Source organism: Myotis nattereri (assembly GCF_964212035.1).
Source record: "Myotis nattereri genome assembly, chromosome: 7".
NCBI lineage: Eukaryota > Metazoa > Chordata > Mammalia > Chiroptera > Vespertilionidae > Myotis > Myotis nattereri.
This window is the reverse complement of record NC_138082.1, coordinates 91,172,290-91,190,669: the sequence shown is the minus strand read 5'-3', so window position 1 is coordinate 91,190,669 and position 18,380 is coordinate 91,172,290. Positions and strand designations below refer to the sequence as shown.

The following is an 18,380-nucleotide window of genomic DNA, read 5'->3' as shown; positions in this document are numbered from 1 at the left end:
CAAGCCATAGTTTGCCAACCACTGGTGTAGTCCCTTCCCGCAGTGATCTTCGGGGAACAGACCTGCAGGGTGTTAAACTGCAGCTTCCTGGCACAGCTGTAAAAATGGCATGCCTATTACCTGGTCTTCCTTTATTTCTTTCCTGTTAATTAATAACAAGATTATTACAATGGTATCAGCTCTAGGCTGTCATAGAGAGAAGTTAAAAAGACTGAGTTTGGTTTATAGCTCAGCCATGCCTACCAGATTAAGACAATGCATAGGAATTTAGGATTTTAGACTTTCGTTTGATTAAGTATCTTCAGCTTTGCATCTTTTAGAAATACAACCTAAAGGGGTTCTGGTCCAGGGAAGGAAACTGAATTATGGCCCAAAACAGGGGGTATTTAGAGTAGCAGTGAAGCAGAATAATTAGACAAGAAAATTTTGGGCAAGTAGCACAGGGGAACTGAGACAGATAGCTGATTGAAACTGCACCCTGACTCACCTGCCTACTTCTCCCTTACACAATCACCCCCTTAATCATTAAGCCCTCAGGACAATGAGGTTCTGATCATATCAAGGAATCTTCGGAACCAAACCTAGGGTCCGTGGACCACAGAGGCAGAGTTTTGGTCAAACTAGAGATAACATCTAGGCCTCAGGTTTGTTTCAGCTCCAGGAACAGAAAAGCAGCAAAACCAGATGAAGCTTCCCTATGGCATGGGAACTAGCACTTAACAACCAGTGGAGACCAGGGCACAGAAAGGACACACCTGGAAAGCTGAAGAATATTCTATTGAGTTCCTCTCCTGAGACTTCCCTTAAAATCCTGCTTTTAGAAAACAGATAAAACCCTTTAAGGCAAAGGACACACTGCATGCTCGCTCTCTCATGCCCAGGCCTTTCCCCTTCTTTCCTTAGGTGCCTATGCTTTGCTTCCTTTCTCCTAAGCTCTAAGGACCCTTGGTGTGCATGCATACTTGTTCTCTGAGTGCACACAGCCATCTGGGCTCCCTTCGCTGCCTCTGTGACTTTCCTCTCACAAGGCCAAGGCAGCCATTTGAGCAGCGCAGTCTCTTCTTTCTTTAATGTACTTGCATCTCACTCCCTAATGAACTTCATCTTGAACTAGAGTTCTTGGCTCTGAATTCTTCCTTAGCCCAACTCAAGAACTGAGGTTGCCAACCAAGAGCCCACATCATCAGTATTTTCTGGGAAAGGGTCTATAGTTCTGATATGACATGTGTTTTATATAAAGCCAAGGTGATTTTTTCTGGCAATTTTCTTTTTTTTTTTTTTTTTTTTTGGAAATTCACATTTTATTTACATCAAAATAAACTGTACAAAATTGACTTTCTTGTAAAGCTTACTGATGATAGCAATATTTTCTGTATTATTCCTAGATAAACCACAAAACAGATTTTTGTAGGTTGTCTAGGTTTTGCTTATAAATCAAGATGAGGCAGTAGATATAATCATGGAAAAAGACAGAATAAAACAGACCAATCTGTTGTCAGTATCCATGGCCTCTGATCCTGTCTTGACCATGAAACAGAAGTGTTCGACATATACTTGCTAAAAAGCTTATAAAGATATAGGCTCAACAAAGGAATGTCAACAGCAACACCCAGATGTGGGTGGAACAACGGTAGGTTCTTCCTTCAATGTTTAACAGTAACTTCTTTAAGATCATTGAATACAGACAAAATCTACACTGAAATCCTTGTTTGGCAAGCTCATGTTTCTTTCACTATCTGGTAGTTTAACCGTCCATTACAGATTTTTAATAATATACTTAAAACTCCTGCTATTCAAAGGTTAGTCATGAGCTTCGTTGTAAAGTTTTATTAAACATATTCCTCCCACACCTTCTCAAAATTCATTTCTTTGAAAAAGATAACTCAATACCCAACAACTGGATCCACAGTGATAATAAATGCTATATCTACAATGACTTTAGCAGAGACCACGCAGAAGTGCAATGTGGCCCATCCAATGCCACCCTCTGGAACAACGGTTAGTCCTCCAAGCAGGAGAGTTCATACAGGGGCCATTTAAACATGTATAACCAATGGCTAATGTACTCGAGATAGCGAGTGACTAAACGGCCCACATATACCTAATATCTTTTCTATGTTTTCAAATTTCTTAGATTTTTTTCAATATCTTATCTAATAAAGTGTGAACATGCAAATTGACTATCATGCTATAATGGTCAAGATGGCTGTGCCCGCAGTGGAGGCAGGGATTCCTTAACACAAGGTGGCTGCACCCACACTGGAGGACAAGTTCCCACAAGGAGCCTTAATGAGCAATCAGCAGGGACCTGAGGCTGCCTGGCACTGTGCAGGGGCAGGAGACCTGAGGCTGTGCCTCCCCCAGTGGAGCTTGAGAGGGGTCCTCAGGCCACACCCCCCACCCAGCAGAGCTTGACGGGGGACCTCAGGCTGCGTCCCCTGCCTGGCGGAGCTTGATGGGGGATGTCAGGCCGTGCCCCCCACCTGGCAGGGTTTGAAGGGGGACCTCACCAACACAGGCAGGTGCTCTTCCCCCGCTATGTCGTCAGTGGTAATCAACGTCCCTGAGCGTTCCTTCCCAAATGCGGCTCTCACAGATCTCCAGCGCCTGCTTCTGCTTGGGCTTTTGAACAGAACAGTGTCTTGGCTGTTGTCTCAAAGTGCTTTCTCAGAACCTCTTCCTCAGGATTTATCCGGCACTCCAACAGTGCCTGCCTGAAAGTTATCAGGAGCAAAGAGACCTTCTGGGATTTCATCAGCTTCATGTACATCCAGAGGTATGTTTTGTTTTCCCATAAGAATCAAAATTTCAAATAAAGATTTTAAGTATTCTTTGTTTTCCTTCTCTTCAAGGGGTAAAGGTAAAATGTCTTCGTCCTGTTCTTCACCCTCTTCTGTACTGGAGTTCTGAACATTGCTGTTGTTGATTTCTTTATGTTTTTGTTCCTGTTCAGAAGTTTCATCATTTTCTTTTTCTGGTTCAGTGTCCTGATTTCATCTTCACTAAAATTTTTTATTTGTTTTCTGTGTCTACTATGTGGATTGTTCACATGACTGGTAAGACCAAATATTGTTAGTAGTGCATTACCTGGAAGAGCTGTCCTATAAGGACTCTCCCAATGACTTTACAAGTAACTGCTTTAAATAATTTTGAGAAATAAATAACCCAATCATTCTTTAGTTTTCTGGTGCCTCTGCAAAATGTACAGTTCTACAGATCATAGAGGTCTCAAAGTGTTTGGCACATAATCAACAATGTTTATTTAATTGATCAGGTGTTTTATCTTCTAAGTCTGCTCTCCTACAATTTTCCACCCACTTCTGGCATCTGGCCGGATCCCTCAGGAACCTGAACAAGGCCAAATCTGACTGTGTGCTCTACCGCGTGCAGTTGGGGGGCCTCGCAGAAGTTCAGCATTGTCTCCCACCTGCCCACGAGTCTGCCCAGCGCTCCCCTTCCTGCCTCCTCCTGGCAGCCCTCCTACCCTTCTGGGCTGGGAGGGGAGCCCGGCCGGCCAGCTGGCTCATCAAAGCCAGCAGATCTCATAAATCTTTCGCCTTTTATGGCAATTTTCAAAGCCCCTAAATGAAATGATGTAACTTTATTCTGTAGCAAACTTTATTTTTTTTAATGTACACTGTCCTTTTGGTTTGCTAATAACAAGAAACGAGTCCTCTCCCTTTAAATCCATTCTTTGAGTTAATTATTCTATTCATCAGAATGTATGTTTCCACATGATTACAATGCCAGCCACACCAAAGCCCTCTAAACTGTTCACTCATCATATCTGGGGGACACTGTCTGGAAAATTATTTCTATTGCAACACCCTGAATAAAGCACCCAATTCCCTGAAGTGTGGGTCCGGCAGAACTGTGTAAAGTGTGACAGAGTCTAAGAAATGTAACTTCCTAGCACTCTTGAAAAAGAATACTTAAAATAAAAACATGATCAGGCCAGGGGGTCTGGTAAGAATGTGGGGGAGGCGGCCTTTCAGAATAGCTGAGTGACTCAGAAAGGTTCTGCTAACTATAATGAAGTTACTACACCTTTTACACAACACAGAAATGTATTAGAGTTCAATTAATTAAGAGAAATGAAAACAGATTTTCTGTATATCTTTCAAATATAACAATGATTTTAGGTTGTATTACTGACACATAAAATAATTACTTGAATACATAAAAATTATCTAGAATTATGCATGAACATGAGAAAAAAATTGTATTAGCTTTTTTTAAAAATTATTACTGTATAACAAATTACCAAAACGTTAGCAGCTTAAATAAGACCTCTGTGATGTGCTTCTGTAGGTCAGTCCAGAGCCCACTGGCCTCTGTTCGGCTTAAACACAGCAGGAATCAGGCGTGCGCAGGCTGAGCACTCTTTGGAGAGCTGGGGGTCCATTTCCCAGCGGCAGCCCAGCCGGCTGCTGACAGCTGCATTGCTTTGTGGTTGTAGGACCGAGATCCTCACTTTCTTGCTGGAAGGGTCACTCTCTGCTCCTGGAGGACACCTGCATCGCCCCCTCCACGTTTAAAGCAGCAATGACACTGAGTTCTTGTGATTCTATTTTCTCTGACTTCACCTTCTGCTGCTGCCTTCTGCCTTTTAAACGGCTTATGTAACTGTTAGGTCTGATCAAATGATTGAGTCCACACCCTCTCACCTGGAACTGACCTTTAGGCCACTTCAGAAGGGACGCTCCCTTTCACTTAGACCACATTCCACTTGCTAAGACAATCATCTTCCCCCTCTGGGTATTTCCAGGATCAGACCTGCCCAGAGAATTATCCGCTCAGAAAAAGCCCACCTAGAGTTCTTTAAAACCTCTGACTCCCCATCCCTAGGCGCTGGCGCCATTTGGGGCTCAGGCCACCTGGTTTCCCAGGTGACCTAATAAATCCATAATTCGTCACCCCTTTGGGCCTCATATGTTCCTCTTTCAGTGACGCTAACAGTGACTAGCTCAGGTTTACCTGCCTAATCTACAAATTTTTAAGATAACTGATTTGAGTCTTAATTACAGCTTCGAAGTTCCCTCACGGCAATGCCTAGATATTTTTGTTGAATAACAGGACAGGGGCAGGGAATGGTAATTCTTAAAATTCTGCCTACCTCATAGTTGTGAAGGGACTAAAATTCTGCCACTCTGAAGCTGCCCTTTTGGTGTATTGATTTTAAGCTGTGTATTAAGAAGCAGAAGTCAGAAAGAAACTTGACCCTCCCCCTTCCTGCCTAGGAGATTCTGACAGAAAACTGCTTCAGGAAGGAGATCTAAGGTCATTGCCTTCGCCTCATAGAATGAAGTGTGGTAGATAGAGGGCTTCAGGCAGGTGCCTGCCACCCAGATAGCACCTGTGTCCCACTGTTTCTGAGTTACCTGGTGAGGATTTCCCTGCCATACGTGTCCTGCTCTTCCTCAGCCACCTGTAAACAGCCCACCCTCACCCCTGAAGCACGACTGCCTTCTCATTTGTCAAAAAATGTCTCATTACCCCATGTTGCCTCGCCGCCTTTGGAATGTTCATGCCTATGTGAGGGCCCTATGCACATGTATTAAACTTTGGCTTTCTCCTGTTCATCTGCCTCTTTTAATTTAATAACTAGGGGCCCAGTGCATGAATTTGTGCATGAGTGGGTTCTCTCAGCCTGGCCTACAATCAGGGCCAATGGGGACCATCTCGCCCAGTCCCAATTACGGCCGGTCAGGCAGGGGATGGACCTTGGGTGATTGGCCACCCATGGGAGGGTGGCTGTGGGAGCGCACTGACCACCAGGAAGCAGATCCTGCATTAAGCGTCTGCCCCCTGGTGGTTAGTGCACGTCATAGCTATTAGCTGGTCATCTGATTGTAAGGGTCACTTAGGCGTTTATATATAGATTAGCCCAGCCAGAAGAACTTAGAAGCTACTAAAGCATATGTGGTATTGTTTTTAGTCCCCATAGTTGCATTTTCAAAGTCCTAAAATATTTTCAAATTGAGCATGTTGAAGTGGTACTAACCTGTCTATATCCCTACTCTCATAATTTGGCTATCTCTCTGTTGATTGCACTCTGATTCATGAATCTGAGAAGCCACTTGGAAAAGGGAGCTTTTTTTTTTTTTAAATAACATCCCAACTCCTATTCCAACAATACACACACGTACCTCTTTAGTTTTAAAGTAACTCAGAATATTGACTTTTACTTCTCTAGTGAGGAAAAATTTGCCACAAAACTCACTAACCCAAAAAATCAACAACAAAATAAAACAGTAGAGGACTGTCGGGCCTTGAATTTGTGATTATAACTAATTTTTAAGGAGAAGCAGGCATTAATGCTTGCAACATGCTCTAGAACCATTACCGCCAGCCCAGTTTGAACACTCAGAATCAGCCCTGAGTCGTGTTAGTTTTGTGGTGCTCCTTTGTCATCAAGCCTGTGTCAGAGGGCCAGAGCCATTCTACACACTGTTCTTCGTAAGTGCTGACTGCTTTGTGTTCTTACCAATTCATTCGGTTGTTATCACTGTAATTAACTAGTTTATCAATAGTAATAGGAAGAAAGCTAAGGGGGGCAGACATTATAGGCATGGCCATCTGGGCAGCTTCACCAGGAAGCTGCAATTTCACACTCCCCAGGAAACCAAGGTCCATTCCCTCCAGATCACTGCAGAAGGGATTGGACAAAGGGGGCTGGGCATATGCACAGTGAAGTTGGGGTGTTGTAGGGAAAGTGCTTGTCTGTCAGTCTAGCCTGGGAAGAAGATCATTGGCTAGGGGGTTGGACTCCAATGCAAGCCTGCAGAGACTTGGAAATATGTAACCCCTAGGCAAAGAGATCCCACTTTTGTTCTGCCCTTGCTTCCCTCTTGCCTGCTTATGTCCTTAATCTCTCTTGCTCCAGGACCCTCACTCCCCTGACATGTGGCCTTAAGCAGCTGCATGCAGACCCCACACGCAAAATGGACTGCAGCTAGAAACACAAGCTAAGCCAACCAGATGCTGGACCAGACTGTGCTTTAATATGGAGCGGAGACTCTGGGCAGCGGCCTTGGCTCTAGCCCTGCTGAAGATAAGGCTGGGCTTCTTCCATTGCAAGACAGGGAAATGGGACATTGGGGAGCCAGGGGTTTAATTCCACATAAATAAATATCCCCATCCTCCAGTGCACATCTCAGGAAGGTCCTTTCCTTGTGACATTGCAGGAACTCCACTTCCACAGGTGGGGACGCAGAGGACACCCCGCCAGTAACAGAGTCTGCTGACGCTCAGATGTCAGAGTTTGTGAACAAATGGCTTCTGTCTCTGTTTCCCCAGTCTGCCAAGAAGCAGGCAGTCAAATCAAGGGCAGCTGGTTCTCCGGAGTAACTTCTCATGCTGATGAGTGTGAAGTGCCCCCTGGAGACGCCTGGCTTACAATTCCAGGTCTCGGTGGGGGAATAGCTTACTGGCATCTGCTAGCAAACAGAGACCTTCCTAAGTGCTTCTCTGCTCTGTGCTAACCAGAAAGCACTTTGCTCCTTTTCTGTTCATCTCCATCTCGGTGTGGACAAAAAGGGGCCACATACTAAACCTGACAAGCTCAGGGAGGCCTATGTGGCAGCCTTACACACCCAGACACCTATGGTAACCACAAAGGATGGTCTGAAACTAAAACTTTTTAACTAAAAGCAATTCATGGAAGCCCGAACCGGTTTGGCTCAGTGGATAGAGTGTCGGCCTGCGGACTGAAAGGCCCCAGATTCGGTTCCAGTCAAGGGCGTGTACCTTGGTTGCTGGCACAGCCCCAGTAGGGAGTGTGCAGGAGGCAGCTGATCAGTGTTTCTCTCTCATCAATATTTCTAACTCTCTATCCCTCTCCCCTCCTGTCTGTAAAAAATCAATAAAATATATTTAAAAAAATAATAAATAAATGACTAAATGACTAAATAAATAAATAAATAAATAAATAAATAAATAAATAAAAGCAGTCCATGGCAGGTAGAATGTCCTAGGTTAGAATCTTCCCTGACAAAGGTCAATATTCTCCTTAACTGAGCCTGTCTATTGTCTTTGTGCAGCTAGGACAACATAGCTGATAAATATGCCTTTGCACAAACAAAGTAATTTTCCTTTTTCTAGACCCCTCAAAGCATGGACAAGGGACATTGCACCAGAGTGAAAAGCACAAATCCCCTCATTGTCATTATCATGTTAATTTCTGTTAGCTATCCTGTATCCACTTTTGTAAAAGAAGTATGTGTCAATCATTTCACTTTTCATCCAATCCCAGGGGTTTCCCCACTTTGCTTTCTCCCACCTCACTAATCTATCACCAATGGATTTGAAGTAACCCACTTATGCCTTCTCTTTTGATTTTAATGAATAAAGCAGGGTGCAGAACTGCCATTTTTCCAGAGCATTTTCTCAATCAGTTGAGGTTTTGCTACTCAGCAATTGTCTTCAGTTTGGTTCAAATCCTATATCATAAAAGGGGTAATATGCAAATTGACCCTAATGGCGGAATGACTGGGAACGACTGGTCACTATGACACACCCTGACCACCAGGAGGCAGACACTCAATGCAGAAGCTGCCCCCTGGTGGTCAGTGCACTTCCACAGGGGGAGCTCCACTCAGCCACAAGCCAGCTGACTGCTGTGAGCACAGTGATGGTAGTGGGAGCCTCTCCTACCTCCTTGGCAGCACTAAGGATGTCTGATTGTGGCTTAGGCCCACTCCCTGCAGACATCTCCCAAGGGCTCCGGGACTGCCAGAGGGATGTCTGACTGCCAGCTTAGGCTCGATCCCCCCTGGGGAGCAGGCCTAAACTGGCAGGTGGACATCCCCCAAGGGGTCCTGGGCTATGAGGGCACAGGCCAGGCTTAGGGACCCACCCTCTGAGTGCATGAATTTTTGTGCACCGGGCCTCTAATCTATACTAATAAAAGCCTAGGTGGCCCTCACACCCTCACGTCATCACAAGATGGCCACCACCAGATGGCTGGCAGTTGGGGGTGAACAGGCCATCAGGGGAGGGAAGTTGGGGATGATCAGCCCAGCAGGGGAGTGCAGTTGAGGGCAACCAAGCCTGCAGGGGAGGGCAGTTGGGGGTGACCAGGCCAGCAGAGGAGGGCAGTTGGGGGCAATCAGGCTGGCAGGGGAGGGCGGTTAGGGGCAATTGTGCAGGCAGAGGAGGGCAGTTGGGGGTGATCAGGCTGGCAGGGGTACAGTTAGTGGGCGATGAGGCTGGCAGGCTGAACTGGTTAGGGGCAATTAGGCAGGCAGGCAGGTGAGTGGTTAAGAGCCGGCACTCCTGGGTTGTGAGAGGGATATCAGGATCAGGCCTAAACTGTTAATGAGACATCCCCTGAAGGGTCCCAGACTGGAGAGGGTGCAGGCTGGGCTGAGGGACATCCCCTCAGTGCATGAATTTCATGCATCGGGCCTCTAGTAAACTCATAAAAATCCTCTACAGGTCTGACTGTTTCTTACATTGACATCAGGATGTGGTTTATGTATGTCTGCTACCTGGAAAGTTTCTTCTTCCTTTTTACTTATTTGGAAGGTTAGGAAGTCTTGATTTAATTTATTTAATATATTCAACCCTATCTAGATTACTCATGACTCCTTGTGTGGCTTTTGATAATTTGCATCTTCCAAGGAATTAGTCCATTTCACTTGTTATCAAATTTGTGGGCATTTGTTGTCCATAGTTCTTAGTATTCTTTTATTATTTATTATTATTATTTGAATGAACATGGACTCAGTTTTGATGGCCCTTCTCTGACATTGGTAACCGGTATCTTTTCTCTGTTTTCATGGTGCCAAATAATAAACATAGACTTAATTAAGGAGAGATTGCAGTGAAAAGATTGCAATAGGAGGACACAGGAAATGCGGGATTTACGAGCCTCTGAAAATCAAACAGGAAAAAAGCTTTCCATTTTTTAGGGAACAGTAAGTAGGAATAGTGGTCACTTTTGGGGGGGAATTGAGTGAGAATGAACAGAAAGAATCATTATGGTGGCTGACAGGCAGTGTTTCTTTCTGATTGTGATCAGTTGATTCTCAGGCTGAGGTGTTAAGGAGGATATTCAGTGTGTTGCTATTTGCTCAGACCTGGGACAGGCCAATGCTCAGGAGTCTTTGGGGAAAGAGAAGCCTGGCTAAAGATTGCCCAGCCAATGTCGAGTGGCAGTGTAGTCAATTGTCAGCACCTGGTCATTACTCAGCCTGACTAGGTGTGTTTTTGTTGTTGTTGTTTGTTTAAATATATTTTATTGATTTTTATACAGAGAGGAAGGGAGAGGGATAAAGAGTCAGAAACATCGATGAGACAGAAACACGGATCAGCTGCCTCTTGCACACCCCCTACTGGAGATGTGCCCGCAACGCAGGTACATGCCCTTGACTGGAATCAAACCTGGGACCCTTCAGTCCGCAGGCTGATGCTCTATCCACTGAGCCAAACCAGTCAGGGCCTGACTAGGTTTTTATCAGTTTCACTGATTATTTCAAAGAATGACCTTTTTGTTCATTGATTCTCTATTGTTTTTCTGTTTTCAAATTATTCATTTTGCTTTCATTTTTAATATTCTTTTTTTTTTCTTTCCTTAAGCTTAAATTGCTTTTCTTTTTCTATTTTCTTGGGTAAAGGTTTATATTATTTTAATATATTATCATTTTCTTCTCTAATGCTATATATTTCATCTGAATATTAATTTTGCTGCATCCCATGTGTTTTGATAAGTTGCATTTAAATTTTTATTTGCTGCAAAATGTTTTTCTCATAATTTTTCTTGAGACTTCTTTTACTTATATGTTACTTAAAAGTGGATATTAATCAATAAATATTGAGGATTTTGCAACTATATTTCTGCTATTTTTTTGTTAAATTCCATTGTGTTTTTATAAATTACTTTAAATTATTTATATTTTCAAAAGTTTTTAGATATTGTTTTATAACCTAGAATGACATCTATCTTGCTAATGTTTTATTTGAGGTTGAGAACAATGTGTATTCTGCTGTTGAGAAAGAAAATACTCTAATGATATCTATTAGATTAAGTGGATTAAGAGTGATATTCAGGTCAACAATATCTTTAATGATTTTCTGCCTACTTGAACTACAAGGTACTGATAGTGTCCAACTGATAGTCACTAACTATAATATTGGTTCTGTCTACCTCTCCTTGAAGGTCTGTCAGGTTTTGTCTCATGAATACATGAGATGCTCTATTAGGGACAGACATGTTTAAGTTTGTTATGTCTTCTTGGAAAAGTGACAATTCTTCATTCCTGATAATTTTCCTTGTTGTGGTGTCTAATTTTCTGTGAAATTGGTATCACTATTCCAGTTTTCTTTGGATTAGTGTTAACACAGTGTATCTTTTTCTTTCCCTTTACTTTTAACCTGAATCTTCTGTTAAAAATGTAAGTTTCTTGTAGATAATATATAGGTCCTTTTTTTTCTGGTTTATTTTGCATTTAGTCTCACATTTTTTGTCTTTAATCAGTGTATTTATTCTGTATTTTTAGAACTTTCTCATTGTAGTAGGCAAAATAATGTCCCGCCAAAATACCCATACCCTAATTTCTGGAACCTGTGAATATGTAGCATTTCATGACAAAAAAGACCTTGTAGATGTGATTAAACTTGAGATGGGAAGATTATTCTGGTTTTTCTGGTGGACCCAATCTAATTCACCATGAAAAAGGAATACAGACAAATAGGTCAGAGTGATGTAATTGGAGAAGGGCTCAATCTGCCATGGGTGACCTTAAAGGTGAAAGAAGGGGTCTATGAGCTAAGGAATGTGAGCTCTCTTGAGAAATTTGGAAAGACAAGGACCTGGAGCCTACCAGGAGCCTACAGAAAGGAACGCAGTCTAGACACCTTAATGTCAGCAGAGTAAGACTGTCTCAGAATTCTAACCAGTAGAACTGCAAGATGATAATTTTTTGTTGTTTAATACTCTAATCTGGTTGTAATTTACTATAGTGGCAATAGAAAACTAGTAGACTCACATTTCAGGATCAAATTCAGCCTGTGCTAAAATACCCTCTTTATCTTTCTTACCTGTTCTTTGTCTCATGCATATTAGTTTTTGTATATGAAGCAGAGTTAGTATATGTCTGTACTGTTGCAGCTACATCAATATTTGTTCTTAAACTTTTTCATGCTTTATATATTACCTAGACAAATATTGGACATATGAAAGAATAAGGCCAATTTGACTGGGGGTGGGGACGGAATGCACTGATGTTACATATCATGGATTCTAATCCCGTTACTCACCATGACACTCATCCCTGGGTTCCTCATCTGTAAAATGAGAATAAAAGTAGCTGTTCCAGGAATCTTTGGAAGGCAACAGCAAGTAAATTTTTGCCCTGAGTCATGTTTAGGTATTAGATATTCTCAGTATTTAATTTTCTTGGGAGAAACAACCAATGAGATAATTGTGAGCATAAAAGTTGCACTCCTGTTGCTCTATTTAAAAAATCACATTCGTTGTCCTAGCATCCTAGCTGTTTGGCGCAGTGGATAGAGTGTGAGCCTGTGAACCAAAGGGTCCCGGGTTTGATTCCGGTCAAGGGCACTCTGGGAATCGCCCCAGAGGCGCCTGGTAGTCAAGGACAATTAAAGCATAGAGGCCTTGTTATCAATACACCAGCCTGCCCAAGGCCAGGCTAGGCTACATACCATACACAGCTGCACGGCCACAGTGATCTCACGGTACACTGTGCCCTTCTGTAACCCAATAAGATTGATGTAACTATTGGCAGGAAACCTTCTTCGTCTTTGGAATAATATATGTTACTGACCAGTTAGTGTGAGAAGCAGAGGTGGTAGGCACAGAGAATGCAGCCTTTATATGTGCAGGAGAGAGGAGAGCTCAGACTGAGCTGGGAGCTGCTGCTGAGATGTAAGAGGCTGAGAGCGCATAGAGAGCTCAGAAGTAGTTACTGTGTGAGGCTACAGAGACCAGCCATGTGCTGGGCAGGGGAGACTGGAGCCGCTGCTGAGCCAGAAAGGCTAGAGAAGCTGCTGAGGCAGAGCTTAGGTGCCCTTATGATATGAGATGGTGAGTCTAGGGGGCAGCGTGCCACTGCTCAGATAATAGCTGTGGGTATGGAAACTGCTACCGCTCTGTGGGAAAGATGTACATGTTAACGAGCCCGTGTATGGTTGCCTGCCTGTATGGACTTAGCTGTAAATAACTGTCTTGTCTGATAGCTATATGCTCACTGGCTTCTGAAATAAAGACTCATTCTTATATACCCACAACCTCTCATGGCTTCTTCCCAGTGTCCTAGGAGGAACAGCCCTAGGCAGGGGGCTCAGACCTGACACCTGTAAGTAGTGAGCAGAGGGTAAATGAGGAACTTGGACTAAATTCCCAACAGCTAGTACAGTGGGCAGGGATTAAGAAGGAACCTGCCCTGGTGTAGTCGGGGAGAATTTAGAAAGAATACGTGGACTCAAGCAGCAGAGCTGAGCGGTGCTCCTGCTGTGTCTCTGACAGGCACAGCCTCAGGTGGGTTGCAGGCTCCTCCCTGGCCCTGGGCCCTGGTCAGGGTGCTGCATCCATAAAACCATGGCAACCAATCAATGTGTTTCTCTCATATTGGTATTTCTCTCTGTTTTTCCCTCTCTCTTCCACTCTCTCTAAAAATCAATGGAAAAATATCCTCGGGTGAGGATTTAAAAAAAAATTGCATTGGGAGACTATTTTATTTGAAAACTCTAAGAACAGATGCATAAAGCGGACTCAGAAGGGAGCTTAAAAATCACCAGTGTATCTTATCTTTAAAAATGATCATTTCCTTTATTTATAGATAGATTATAGATATAGATGTATGGAGATATAGTTATATATACATATATATATATATATATACATATATATATAATGTAAATATATATAGATAAGTATATATGGCTTAAATGTCATTTCCTGTATATATAATATATATCTTACATTCATGATCATATACATCTAATAAATATATCAAACACGTTTTATATTTTTAATTATAAAAAATTATAAATAAGCCTGTTTTTAATTTTCAAATGCTATGTAGTTGAATAAAAGTGATTACTTTGTCTATATTTTAGTTTTCCTTTTGGTAGGTCATGTTGGAAGGTAATTCTCCATTAGTCTATCCCAAGGGTCTTCAAACTACGGCCCACAGGCCACATGCAAATACAAATATTATATTTGTTCCCGTTTTGTTTTTTACTTCAAAATAAGATATGTGCAGTGTGCACAGGAATTTGATCATAGTTTTTTTTTAAACTATATTCCGGCCCTCCAACGGTCTGAGGGACAGTGAACTGGCCCCCTGTTTAAAAAGTTTGAGGACCCCTGGTCTATCATGTTTCTGCACATTTGGTGAACAGAGGCACTGAAGTCTTTTAAAAAGAATATTTGAAGGACTATCTTTTCAAGGATATTTATAATCAAAAAAAGAATTGGAAGATAGAGATTGCATCTTCCTCTAGAGCAGAGAGTAGCCATCATTACTATCCAGTCTAATAAATGTAACGTTTCCCTCTAAGGGAAATGTTCAGGTGTGCGTACAGTCCATTACAAGGTATGTGGTTTCCTAAAACCTGGGGTTCCGCTCCTGTAGCAATACTTTGCATATGTAGGTATCTCTTGGACCTCTTTCTGTCATTCTATGAGAAATAAGGCTTTGGAAAACTCAGCAAAAATGTTGATATTCTGGCCACTGTTATTTCTTTGAATAATAAAGTGTCCTTTGACTCTTTTCAGAATCCATGGTTTTCTGCCAGCATCCATAAAACCATGGCAGGATAACTTGTTAGTTTGCCGGTAAAGTTATACCCACGACAATTCTTGACAGAATTAAAAAAATAGTACATGTTATGGAGAAGTACTTCATGTCAACCAAATAAGTCAATTATATGTATGCTCATTTTCAAGAAAAAGTCCAGAAACATGATTTTCATACATAGGCAGAAGTGGCTTAGTGCAATGGGTCTAGTATTGGGCTTCAGGTTAAGACCCTGGCACTTAAGCTTCTCCTCTATCTCCATTTGTGAACTGAACAAATTTACTTTTGTTTAATATGTTTCTCATATCCTAGCTCATTTATTATTAACAAATGCAAAATGCAGTCAGTTTGAAATTGCATGCTTTTTTATAAAAAAGCATCTATTTTCTGATTTATCTTAGTTGATATACATTATTAGACAATTTCAGTGTTGTCTCATATTCTGATAGTAGAGGTATAGAGGCTACAGGGTGTGGAGAGAACCACATACAATTCTTGGTTCATAATTTCAAGTATACTTCAGCTCTTACTGGAAACATTTTCATGTTTGAGGGTATTTCCTATGTGTCAGAAGAATGCACTAGAGGAAGAAACTACATCTGTAAGGACAAATGAGGAGCAGAGGTCACACTGGCCTGCATGTACCTCTTGACAAGAAACCTATTATATGTCATGGGGCATAAATTGAAGTGATTTAAATATCACAGTTGGAGAAAAAATTCTGTTTACTATTTTGATCTGAACTGAAGGGTTGTATTTTACCACTCTCAAAGTGGCAGGAATACTACTATTATCAAAGTTTTTTTTTTGTGTTTTTTTTTTCTTCTTAAGTTCTGTTTTGAGCGTGGTAGTACTTATACTACTGGGTATAATTTGCCCCCAAACCCTTGAGCTATACATTTAAACTATATAAAATTTATTGCATGCAAATTATTTCTCATAAATTAAAAAAACATTTCTAAATTAGTACCTGGAGGAAGGTCTGTATATTTTCCAGGAGACTTTAGGTTCCCTGGGGATCTCTGCTTTTAATTGGGTTATTCAAATTTCAGGGACACCATGCAATCTCTCATCAAAAGCGATGGTTATGTAATGTTTTTAAATGTAAATATGTTTTTCAGGTTTTTTTTTTCTGAAAAATAGTTGTACTTAGGAGAAAAAGAAAGGGTGTATGAAGGGATTAAGACTATGAATAAATGTAAGAATAAAAGCAAGGCAGACCCTCAAGAGAAAGTGAAGACTTGGATAACTTAAAAATTACTTCCAATTGCAACCTTGATTTAATCTCTCACTTTTCATTTTTTTTCTTGTGACTAAAACACACAAACAGGACACAAAAACTTTTTTTTTTATTTCTCAGTGCACAACTGTAATAAAGACAGTTCTGTTCTTTTATAACCCAGGTAAAGGAAGAGATGTAATTCATTGGCTTTGTTTCACTAATTATTTAAAATAAATTGAGGCAGCTGTGATGGACTTTCAAATCTTCCAATATATATCAAATCTTCAAAATGATTCAAGCTTGAATTGGCATTGGAAATAATATCCAGTAAAAATACTGTCCTAGATTCACTGGTCCCACAATAAGATATGTGAATATTTAACTGATTATTAGGTCTAGAATTATATATAATTTGTCACCATCATTATAATCATTTATGTTTTTAGCATAGTGCTTGACACAATATAGGAAAAAGTATTGTTCTTTCTGCTAATCTTCCAAAGCCACAATGAAAATTATGGACTATAATATTCTATTAGAATTCAGTTCATTAAGTTGAGTGACTGCACTCTCCTAGTCAGTTTATGATGACATAGGAAAAGGCTGATAAGAGATTCAAAGAGTTCACCCTATGGTTTTGAAGCAAGAAAAATTCATCCTAAGATAAAAGATTCTGTAAGAAACATAGAGATTGATATTGGCAGCTTGACTTATGTGGGAGCTGGAAGAGTTGTCATTTTGGGCCCAGATGATTATCCTATAAAGCACTTACCATGCATCAGGTGCTATCTAATTAGGCTAACACATCTCTAATCTTGGCCAGTACAGAAATGATTTAAACTCAATGGCCCTGCATAGTTATGAATAACCCCCTATACTATCGAAAGTGTTTTGAATGTATGGTTATACATCAAACCATAAAGTTAAGTTTGACTCATATAGTGCCACCATCAAGTTGAAGAAAGATGTAAAGAATTTGCCCTTGTTACATCCCATATGTCCAAACAGTATTTTGAACAACATTTCCTGCACATTAACATCTGTTGGCATTTATTCTTTTTATGGTAACTTATGCAGCATTGTTTTGAACAAAGAATTCCACTTCATATTTAAGGAGGACAATGGAAGTCCTGGAAAGTATTAGAGAATACAGAGAGAGAGAAAAGTAGTGGGAAAGAGCTTGTTTTCTATAGACATATTACTTGGGTTCAAATTCTCAATCTTGCAGATATTGAATCAACCTTGCATTCCTGAAACAAATCTCAACTGATCATGGCATATGCTCTTTTTAAAGTATGCTTGGATCTAGTTTGCTAATATTTTGTTGAGGATTTTAGCATCTATGTTCATCAGGGAAATTGGCCTATAATTTTATTTCTTTGTAGTGTGTTTATCTGATTATGGAATTAGGAAAATGCTGGTCTCAAAAAAAAAATGAGCTTGGGAGTCATCTCTCTTCTTGAATTATTTTTGGAATAGTTTGGGAAGAATAAGTTGTTAGTTATCTCTGAATTTGGTAAAATCCACCTATGAAATCATATGGTCCAGGACTTTTGCTTGTTGGGAGCTTTTTTTGATTACTGATTCCATTTTGCTAGTGGTAATCAGTCTATTCCGATTCTCTGGTTCTCCCTTATTAAGTTAAAAGATCGTATGTTTCTAGGAACTTATCCATTTCTCCCATATTGTCCAATTTGTTGGAATTGTAATATTTGTTTATAGTTGCAGTTGTTTGTAATATTTTCTATAATTCTTGGTGTTTCTATGATGTCAGGTATACCTTTCTTTCTTTTTGCTGATTTTATTTACTTGGGTCTTCTCTGTTTTCTTGATGAGTCTGATTAAAGGTTTGTCAACCTTGTTTATCTTTTCAAATAACCAACTCTTGGTTTCATTGATGTATTGCTTTTCTGGAATCTATTTTGTTTATTTCTGCTGTAGTTTTACAATTTCTTTCATTTTATTCACTTTTGACTTCTGTTGTCCTTTTTCAATTTCTTAAATGTAAAATTGGATTATTTATTTGAGATTTTTATTGCTTCTTGAGATAGGCATGAAATGCTATGAATTTGACTCATATGATTGATTTTGCTGTATCCCATAGATCTTGGGTTGTTGTGTTCTCATTAGCATTTGTTTTAAGGTATAATGATACACCACATAAAATGAAGGATAAAAACTACATGATAATATCAATAAATGCAGGAATGGCATTTGATGAAACCCAACACCCATTTAAATAAAAACAATCTCAGCAAAGTAGAAATAGAGGGAACATAACTCAACATAATAGAGGCCATATATGACAAACACACAGCCAATATCAAACTCAATGGGCAGAAGCTATAAGCATTTTCTTAAGATCAGGAACAAGACAGGGATGTCTGCTT

At 40.7% G+C, this 18,380-nt stretch overlaps 1 pseudogene across 1 annotated transcript in view; it reads left to right on the top strand.

The window, feature by feature from the left end:
• Nucleotides 1-1,932: 1,932 nt before the first annotated feature.
• Nucleotides 1,933-18,380, top strand: part of LOC308522050 (Y-box-binding protein 1-like) — a 110,603-nt pseudogene continuing 94,155 nt past the window's right edge. Inside the window, exons 1-2 of the transcript in view lie at nt 1,933-1,998; nt 2,661-2,776. The product of the transcript in view is annotated as a Y-box-binding protein 1-like (transcript). The remainder of the gene's footprint in view (nt 1,999-2,660; nt 2,777-18,380) is intronic.